This window comes from Saccostrea cucullata, unplaced genomic scaffold (genome assembly GCF_032062105.1).
Source record: "Saccostrea cucullata isolate Sc308-1 unplaced genomic scaffold, CSIRO_AGI_Scuc_v1 ctg9800, whole genome shotgun sequence".
NCBI classification, from domain to species: Eukaryota; Metazoa; Mollusca; class Bivalvia; order Ostreida; family Ostreidae; genus Saccostrea; species Saccostrea cuccullata.
In genome coordinates this window covers 1707-12457 of record NW_026924485.1, presented here as the reverse complement: position 1 = coordinate 12457, position 10751 = coordinate 1707, and the positions used below count along the sequence as shown (strand labels likewise).

Below are 10751 nucleotides of genomic sequence, written 5' to 3'. Positions count from 1 at the left end.
TGTTAAAAAAGGATATTCACAAATATTAAATATATCAGATAGCTAATTCAACATTATCTGATTCCTACATCGTAAATAAAAACAGGGAAATAAATAAATGTCGAGTCTATATATTATGATATTCATACAGATTATGAATATACACTTATTTTGCAGAAATAATTATATTATAGATAGTGTAGACCACATATCAATGAAGATACTTGTAAGTTGCTTCATGCGAGGAAGAAAAAGTGCATGCAAGAAAAATAAACCCTTAGTATTCACGATAATTTCTCAAACGTAGTCTGTTAGTTGACTAGTTGTATACATTCACCAAAAAAATCTGGCAATTGTATATACTCATTGATTTAACCTGACATTTTGAGCCATAGAAAATTGAATTTCTTTCGAATATGTGGAAGTATTTCTACCTGCGTATCAGGTATTCTTTTCTTGTTTGTAAATCGTCCGCGATCAGTACGAAAACTTTTTTTAAAAAAAAGTGAAATAAAATGCTTGAACTGCTAAAGCAGCATTATAAAAATTCCTCTACAAATCATATATAATTTACTTTTTTCATAATAATTAAACTGATTTAAATCAGTTCTAAGTTTTACAAATCATGTTCAGAGAGAGAGAGAGAGAGAGATTTAATAAATTTACGTTCATGTTCATCTATCCGTTTTTTTTTCACATTCTCATATACATACATGTAATATTTGTACCTCTAATTATTTTCTTCTAGAAATCAAATTTCCCGGATATCGATGAATTGCAGATTCTCGTGTAAATTAGTTTACAGAGTCACTTCTTGGTCAATATATTTCATACCTGTTCAGAAATGCAATAATTTCCATGTGTATTTCCCTTAATTAACAGCAAACATTTTTTTCATAGACTAGTGTTTACTACTTTATGTTTGTGTAAGTAATTATTTCAACAAGATTTTTTTTTACTTTAATTAATTTGTTTTTCTTGTAAAGTGTGTAAAAAGCGAGAGAGAGAGAGAGAGAGAGACCCTTCTTACATAGTCTGTAATTATTTTTTTTTATTCTTCGTTTTATTTAGGTTACGGAAGTCAAAATTAATCATTCTATAATCTATTAAACCCATTTAATTCAATGAATCATGTATATGCTGTACGCACGAGATTCTTGTGCATGTAGCAACCTCTAATGATAAAACGCCGCCTAATGATACAAAGAGCATTAAGCGTTGCAAACATTAGTGTGTATCATTAAGCGTCGAATATGTCGATATTTGCTTGTTTCATTAAGCGTCGCAATGCTTAATTGCTACAATGCAATTGCAACGCTTAATGCCATAAATTATTGCATTAATAGCTGACATCATCAACCGCTAATGCTAAATCGCCGCTTAATGACAGAATTATATCATTAAGCGTCACAAATGCAGTGCGACACCGACGCTTAATGAAACAAGCAAATATCGACATATTCGACGCTTAATGATACACACTAGTGTATCATTAAGCGTTGCAGTTGCAACCCTTAATGATATAAAATTTAGAAATCGCTTGTTATATCTAAGAGAAACACACATCCACCTTTCCTGGACAATGAGATATCACTTGTCAAAATATTTATATATGCCCTTGTGCTATTTAAATGGTAATTATTGAAGTTTTATTGTGTTTTCTATCTAGTCCAGGGAACGTCTTTAAGCCCCGGATGTTTAAGAGACAGACAGTCAGATAGCTGGATATGTTAACAAAGGGAAATATAAAATGATATTCAAATCCTTTTAAAAGAACCATTTTACTGAAAATACAGAAGCAAACAAACAATTAAATTTCTTTTATTTTGATACAATGATTTTAATACTCAACCTAAAATATATAGAATATATCTAAATATTTTAGATTTGATACAGCTTAACACATGTCACTGTTAACGTTTCATATATACGTATCGAGAAATAAATAGATGATTTTCACTAAAATTTTATTTTTAATCTGCTTCGTTTCTCCAAATTTCGAAAAAGAGAGATTTCAATATTGACAATTTATGTTTAAGTATATAACACATAAAGAATACAAATGAATGCAATACATTGAATGATATATTATTTTGAGAAAAATGTTCATTCACCCTTTAATTATTTGTTATCAGTTTTACTTGAATACTTTACTGTGGTATGATTATCTTAGAATCAATTTTAAAAACTAGTATATGTATATAATTATCAGATAATAAAAAAACATGTCGAATGAAGTTGATGAAGCTGCCCATACCGAAAAAAGTTATAACTAAGTTATAACTAAAGTATAACTTAGTTATACCTAGCCTGTGAGGTACAAAAAAGTTATAACTAAAATGTAACTTTTTTGGACTTTGTCATTTTCATGTATAACTAAAATGTAACTTTTTGGACTTAGCCATTTTCACGTGTAACTAAAACATAACTTTTCTGGACTTTGTCATTTTCATGTATAACTAAAATGTAACTTTTCGGACTTAGCCATTTTCATGTATAACTAAAACATAACTTTTCTGGACTTTGTCATTTTTATGTAGAACTTAAATGTAACTTTTCTGAACTTAGCCATTTTCAAGCATTACCAGTATAAATTTACAAGTTTTGGGGGTTATTTAATGGATACTACTTGACACCAACCTTTTTTTTTTTTCAAAAATAACATATAAACTAAGTGTTAATTTGAATGAATTTTGATCGTGTTCAAAATGTTTTTTTTTTCAAACACTGCAGCAGAAAACTTTGTCAATTCCTGAACAATAATATTGTGATAGACTTCTCATTCGTAATACCGGTAAATATGCTGTCCACAGCCATGTCAAGTTCAACAGAAGGGATGTGAAATAAAATCTTGTGAATTGCATCTATAAATGAGAAACTCTCTCTCTCTCTATCTCTCTCTCTCTCTCTCTCTCTCTCTGTGGTGTTTGAGGGTGTGTACACAGTACATGTCATGTGTGTGTAATAAATATTATTGTTTATTTAAATTGATATTTGTCATGTAAGTTTCAACTAAAGTTGAGAATAATTAATTTCTCTCTCTCTGTCCTTCTCTCTCTCTCTTAGAAAATACGTATTTATTGAGACCCTGATGAGACATAATATTTGTCTTGTAAATAATAATAATGCACTTACATCTGAAGTTGGGAATGAATATATTTCATAATTCTGGGGAAATATAAATGTACTGCAAGAGATATAAACAGTATGAAATGTAATCTCATGAAGTCTTCGTGTGCAAAACTGTGTAAATTTCCCTATTGTTTTCTGTGAGACAGGTGTTTGTACTAGGTGACCTTTGTGGCCAACACATCGTAAATATTTCAGCTTGGGTATTACACAATCTCTGAATGTTACAATTCTACACAGGTTGTTTGAAATCTGAAGAAAATCAGTCGTAATATGGGTGGCTAAAAAGATAAACAGCAGCATAGAGTATGTGCATGTTCATGTTGAACAGATATTACGATGTTGTGAATAAAGACTGCCAGTTATATTAAGATTTAAGCAGATGACTAGTACATGTAGATTTTATTGTTTGCATAATTAAATAACCCAGTTATAATAGTAAACAAATATTAAATTCAAAATGGCGGCAAATATGGCGGCCGCCGGCCGCCGATGTCCGTTTTGTTGATACTAAGATAAATTCAAAATTTTAACACCAACTGGTATTTATATTTTTAATTCAAGGTTGAAATTACACAATTAGGTTTATTTGCATTTAAAATAAATTAATAATGAATTATTTATTTATTTTTTCCGATCACGTGACGTTTTTGAGTTCTATGATTGGTCAATAACAGAGCGCGGATTTTTCCATGGACGATTTGAATGTTTGGATGTTGAAAGTGTTGATAGAAAAAAAGGAGATAAAACCAGTTGGTAAGGCGATATTTATGCTAACATTTTATTGATTTTGGTAAAGTATACTTAGTACCTCTGGAATAACATTCCGAAAAGAAGAAATATTGGGAATGAACACAATTCTAGGCGTGTGAATCTTAGATTTCTTGTTTGTTTTGATTGGTATGTCGAATGACAAAGACTGAAGTAAACAAATTGAAAGTATTTGAAACGCATAATATTTTTCAGCATTTAGTATATTAATCAAATATGTTCTTTGTCATATTTATTCCCACAATTGTTTATAGATTCCCTGAACTGTTAAAATATTGTGAAGCCTTATACGCATCAGCATGGTCATAACATGATCTAGCTGCAATGTTAATTAATGCAATGAAATGAGTAATTTAACATTAATTTTCCTCTTTTTTTTTATAAAGCAGAATATTGGTACATGATGTTTCCATGAGCTGAATCTGTCCTGACCTGGAGTACATGAAATTCTTCACAATATTACTTGTTTAAGGTAAAGACTAAAGTAAATTTTTTTTTCATTTCAAAATTCAAGAAATCTTTCAATCTAAAACTGATTCCTGTAAGTATAGATCTTAAATTAGTCTTGTATTTTCCATGTTTTGGATGAATTAATGAATTTGAATAAATTGATATGGAAGAGTGTTTTCAATTTGATATGCAAATGAGTGCTGGAAAAATACTATCTAAATATCTATAATCTAAATTTTGAACCTTTACAATTTTTTTGCAGAATTGAAGAAAAGGTTAAAATTGCAAGCATATTTCAACGAAAACTTAGCCGAATACCAGTCACACTGCCCACCAGCCAAGACGTCTGACCAGCTAAAATGAGGGACGCAGTCCACCAGCCAAGTCCCTCGGCCAGCTCGGCTGACCCAGTGCGGCCTGTCAAGGGATGACCAAGTCCATCAACTAGCTCGGCTGACTACCAGTGCAGCCTGTCAAGTCCTTCAACTAACTTGGCCTATTACCAGTGCGGCCTGTCATTGAACAACCAAGTCCATCAACTAGATTGGCTTACTACCAGAGCGGCTTTAAAAGGGATGGTCAAGTTCGTCAACTAACTTAACCTACTACCAGTGCCGCATGTCAAGAAATGGCCAAGTTCGTCAACTAGCTCGGCTTACTACCAGTACGGCCTGTCAATATAGGGACGGTTAAGACCGTTGACTAACTTGGCCTTCTACCAGTGCGGCTTGTCAAGGGACGTTTAAGTCCGTCAACTAACTTGACCAACTACAGATGCGACCTGTCAATGGATGGCCAAGTCCGTCAACTATCTTGACCAACTACCAGTGCGGCCTGTCAAACGATGGCCAAGTCCTTCAACTAACTTGGTCTACTACCAGTGTGGCCTGTCAAACGATGGCCAAGTCCTTCAACTAACTTGGCCTACTACCAGTGTGGCCTGTCAAACGATGGCCAAGTCCTTCAACTAACTTGGTCTACTACCAGTGCGGCCTGTCAAACGATGGCCAAGTCCTTCAACTAACTTGGTCTACTACCAGTGCGGCCTGTCAAACGATGGCCAAGTCCTTCAACTAACTTGGTCTACTACCAGTGCGGCCTGTCAAACGATGGCTAAGTCTGTCAGCTAACTCAGCCAACTTTCAGTGCAGCCTATCTTCAAATAATAAAGATAAACAACTGTACACCTGCAAGGATACCTGTGCAAGGAGGGTGGTATGCAGCTAGAAACTGTGACTGAAATCACTGTTTATAGAACCTTTCTTTTTTTTTTTTGAAATACAGCTAGATCAAAAATAAATAGGGTGTTAATATTTAAAAATTAGTGATGTCTGTTTATACAATTAGCAAGAGTAGAATGCAGTTTGCTAGGTAATTTTACAAAGACCCTAATTGCTATATGCTAAAAATGTATTCTTTAAAACAACCAGAGAAATTTCAATCTGTTGTAGATGACATGATGTAAAATAAGGTACACTTGAATTTTTAAAACAATTGCATGTGCATTCATTTAGTTGTATTTGACAATAAACCAAGCTATCTTTATCGTGTTTGTTAGGTAAAATTGTTATTGCCTTTAATATATTTAAATAATCTTTTTTGTATAAATTTCAAAAATCTTTTTTTTTTTTTTTTTAAATTTTAATGAGTAGCTTTTTAAAAGCTTATAACTGAGTAAATCCACAACAGGTTAACATACAGTGTATAATTTCACTGGAACTTTTACAAAAGTTTTTATTAATAGGTATAACTTTTTATAGTTATAACTTTTTGCAGTTATAACTTTTTTTAGGTATAACTTTTCTATAACTTTTTCATAACTTTCTTGGGGTATAACTTTTTTGTAACTTTTTCATAACTTTATAATAGGTATAACTTTTTTTAGTTATAACTTTTCCTGGGTATAACTTTTTCCGGGTATAACTTTTTTGTAACTTTTTCATAACTTTTTTTGGGTATAACTTTTTTGTAACTTTTTCACTGTTTATTTGGGTATAACTAAAGTATAACTTTGTAACTATTTTATAACTTTTTGTGTAACTTTTAATAAGTATAACTTTTTGTAGTTATAACTTTTTTATAACTTTTATGTACTTGCTGTATTTATGTTCAATAAAAGGTGAAAAGTTATGAAAAAGTTATAACTTTTTTGTAACTAAGTTATAACTAAATTATACCTCACTTAAAACATGCCATTCCAAACTCCGATAACTTAGTTATAACTTTTTTGTAACTTTTTTTAGTTACAAAAGTTATAACTAAGTTATAACTTTTTTCGGTATGGGTGATTTTTTTTAAATTCTAAATGACGAACACTTCATTTTATAGTATATTTGCCTGTCCGTCTGTCTGTAAACAATTTTTCAAAATGCTACTCCCCCTGCAGTTTTGGAATGATTTCAATATAACTTGGCATACAAGTAGACTACACTAAGATACTTAATTTCTGTATCGGTTTTTTGATTTCTGTGATTGGTGTAGCTTTAGTTACTAAAAATAGAAATAATTTAATAAAATGCTACTTATCCAACATTTTTTGTCTGATTTCAAAATAACTTAGCTCATATGTACACTATACTTAAATATTGGGATTTTAATTTCGATCAACGATGTTGCCGTGGTAACTAAAATAGAAATTTCTGTGAAATACTTTCAAAATGTTAATCTTCCTACAGTTTTAGTGAGATTGTAATATAATTTGGCATGCAAGTAGACTATACTGATATACACTATTATCAGTTTCGTGTTTTTGATTTTGTTGATTGATGTTGCCATGGTAACTAAAATTGAAAATTCTGTAAAATTTAATTGAAAGCTATTATTACAGGTGTAGTTTTATTGCAATCTTGTCACAAAAGTAGACTTAATTAAGGACCGTCATTCTATTTATTTCTTTTGTAAAGTTTTAAGCCCCAATTGCTACTTTAATCTTCCTTTATTATAAGTAAGTACAAACGAGCAGAGCCACATGCAGTCTCGACATAGATATATTTTCTTTCTTACGATATATAAATGAAATAGATTTAAATGAATATTTCTTTTTTCTAAACAAGAGAGACCCTCTCTATTAATGCATGTACTAGTATTCATTCATTGTACATTATTCTTTTAGAGAAATGGTCCTGTTCCTAAAAAAATGTTGGAACCTTTTTCTTAATCTTAACCTTGAAATAGAATGAAATATTAAGAATAGGAATCAAAACATAATTACATCAAAGTTTCAAATGCATTACTATTGTTAATTAAATTCCAAAGTTTTCACTGTAGTAAATCAAAGTTTCAAAGTTTTATTATAGCAAATCAAAGTTCCAAGGTTTTCACTATCAATAGTAAATTTAAGTTTCTAAATGTTTACTTTGGTACTATAATTAACTTAAGTAAACCATAGTTTACTGTAGTATTATTTTTTAAAGGATATGTTCGTTTTTTTAACGCCAGCCTTGAAAAAAAATATCTAAATTTCAGTTTATCGTCCAATGTAACATCACCGACTTTCTCATCAAAATAAAACAAAAAGCCGATCAAACTACGCTGTAGTTTAATGGACGTTTTCAATGTAAGGAGAAGTAATGAGACAGTATGTTTTTAAGCGTCGGCATGGGATGGGGTAGGGGTTATTTACATTAATAAATGTTTTATGTAAGTTAAGGTAGGATTCCTCTCACATTTCTTGTATTTAAAATTGAATGAAATGTTCACAGAACCAAAAGGACAATATTTCTAAGTGATGGTATCAGTTAAAATAAATTTGACCGTTTATCATTTGAGGCAAAGTCAGGTCAAGGTCATTACCCTTTTCCATTAAGGTCAGACGACACGTTCCTTAATAATATGTTTTGTTATATCTTGAAATAAGAAAAAAAAATATTCATATTTGGCATTCTCTTCTGATTTCTACATTGTTTTCAAAATGTTTTTAAACATAGGTACACTACAAAATGGTGAAATAGACGTTCAGAGGATTACCCATAAGGGTTATATAAGAAATATGAACCTTTGTTATCTTGTCCAAATGACTGGTAAGGTACCCTTATTTTTTTTGCGAGGAATCTTGTTTAAGTACCTGTTCTTCAATGACAATCTCTTTAGAAAAATTAAATGTATTTGGGGAACGTGTCGTCTGACTTAACATTAAACCAGAAGTCTCTGTCAAGACTGTAGCTCTACTGGTTTGTACTTATAACAAAGAATGAGAAAAGCAACCATTGCCATCAGACCAAAACTGTAGAAGGATTTGCGTTTCAAAGGAATTTCACAGACATTTCTATTTTTACTAATGATGGCAACCTTGTTCATCAAAATCAAAAACTGATGCACAATTTTATGTATCTTAGTGTAGTCTACTTGTGTGCCAAGTTATATTGAAATCAGACAAAAATTGTAGGACATGAAGTGTCTTTAAGGAATTTCACAGAAAATTCTATTTTTAGTAACCATGGAAACACCGTTCATCGAAATAAAAAACCGATGCGTTATTTTATTTATCTTAGTGTAGTCTACTTGTGGCCAAGTTATATTGAAATCAGATGAAACTGTAGGAGGAGTGGCATTTTAAAGGAATTTCACAGAAAATTCTATTTTTAGTCACAATGACAACATGGTTCATTGAAATGAAAAACCGATGCATTATTTTATGTATCTTAGTGTAGTCTACTTGTCTGCCAAATTATATTGAAATCAGATCAAAACTGTTGGAGGAGTAGCATTTAAAAGAAATTTTACAGAAAATTCAATTTTTAGTAATCATGGCAACACCGTCCATCGAAATCAAAAATTCACTATTTTATGTATCTTAGTGTAGTCTACTTGTGTGCCAAGTTATATTAAAATCAGACCAAAACTGTAGGAGGAGTAGCGTTAAAAAAATTGTTTACACACAGACGGACAGCTAGACGGACGGACGCATTGCTATCGTATAAACTCTTCTAGTCTCTGACCAATAGAGCTGAAATTACTGTTTCCAATAATGCGATCCCTACTTGTAGTTTTAAAGATTTTTTTTTATTATTTTTGCATAAAAAGATACTACCATATAGGGTCTATAAAATGATATTACCAAATTGCCATGGGTAATTTGAATAAAATGGATATTTGCTATTCCGAATATCCTCTATTTTTCTTAACATTTTAGGATTCATTAGTTATTTTTATATGCTTCCTATTTTTAATTTTTTCTAATTTTCACATATAGTAAAGTTGGCACATAAAGGTACAAAATGATACAAAAACTAATAGTTTTGATTGCTTACTAAGAAAACACTTTTTACGGATTTTTGGCTAAAATCTGTACTTGGGTTTGAAGCATTTAAAAGCAAACATAGTTTTAGTATGTGTGAAAAATCTTATTTAGTTGATATATTTTGAAACTTTAGTCCCTTATTATTAATTTAACTTACATTTAAAAATTTCGTCTAGTCTTTGATTGCGTTAAAAATATAACTAAATTCAATGTTCTATGATAATTTTGAAAGGCAGAAAAGAAGATATTTTCATACGCGACCATTCCACCAAAAATACAGTCCCTGCTAGTTTTCAAACGCAGTTTACCATTTCTATTTCAAGTTGTATAATTGTGATGAGAAAAAAAATATGGTCTTTTAAACCTCTTACATCTAAATATATGACATATCAGCAAATATACTTTGAATATTCCATCTAGTCAGAAACCAGAGAAGAATCGTACCTAAGTTAAATATTTCTTTAATGTTTTTGGGAAGATTAGGGATTTCGTATTCTCCATTTTTTGAGACCCTCCCCTTAACTTGGAAAATTTTGCCACAGACTAGTACTTGGTTTATATGCAACTTACGTTTCTTTTTATCATCTGAATTACATGTGCTATCCAGGGTCTTAAAGTAACTATTTCCAATCAAAGTATTGTTTTTATAACGATAAAAAATATGAAAGTTAAATAAATGTCATTGCAATAAGAACTCTAACTTGTGTTTATTTTTGCCAAGTAGACAGCAAACAGAAAGACTTCTGTGTTTCTTTCTTTCCTTGCATTTGTGCTACTTTATATGTATAGAGTAAGATGAGCTAGTGACCAAGTGGAATCGATATAACATCTAATTATGTATCGCCAAGGATGCCATGCCTTAAAACCAAAAGTCCAAGCATACTAGTATCAAAGCATTGTACTTTATGTTTGGAATAATTAGAAACAATAATTTTTTATATTATTCAAAACTTGTTAATTCTATTCCTAACTAGAAAGATCTCAGTCTTTCTCAACTGCATTTGTAAGTAAAGAATGATCTATTTTCGTAAACATGTACCATTTATACTCGCCTGTTAGTCGCCTCTGCTTATAAGTTTGAAATTTAGACAGTCTTTTTCACTCACGGCTTACGTTAAATAGCGGACATGTGTCCCTTACAAAAAAAAATACCATAGAAAACTATGTAGTTTACTATAGTTTA

The 10751-nt window shown here is 30.8% G+C and overlaps 1 long non-coding RNA gene across 1 annotated transcript; it reads left to right on the top strand.

Annotated features, from left to right (window-relative positions):
- Positions 1-3750: 3750 nt before the first annotated feature.
- LOC134266532 (uncharacterized) lies at positions 3751-5629 on the top strand. The gene is made up of 3 exons (XR_009991991.1): positions 3751-3864; positions 4266-4351; positions 4592-5629. It is a non-coding gene; the product is annotated as an uncharacterized LOC134266532 (long non-coding RNA).
- The last annotated feature ends 5122 nt before the right edge of the window (positions 5630-10751 follow it).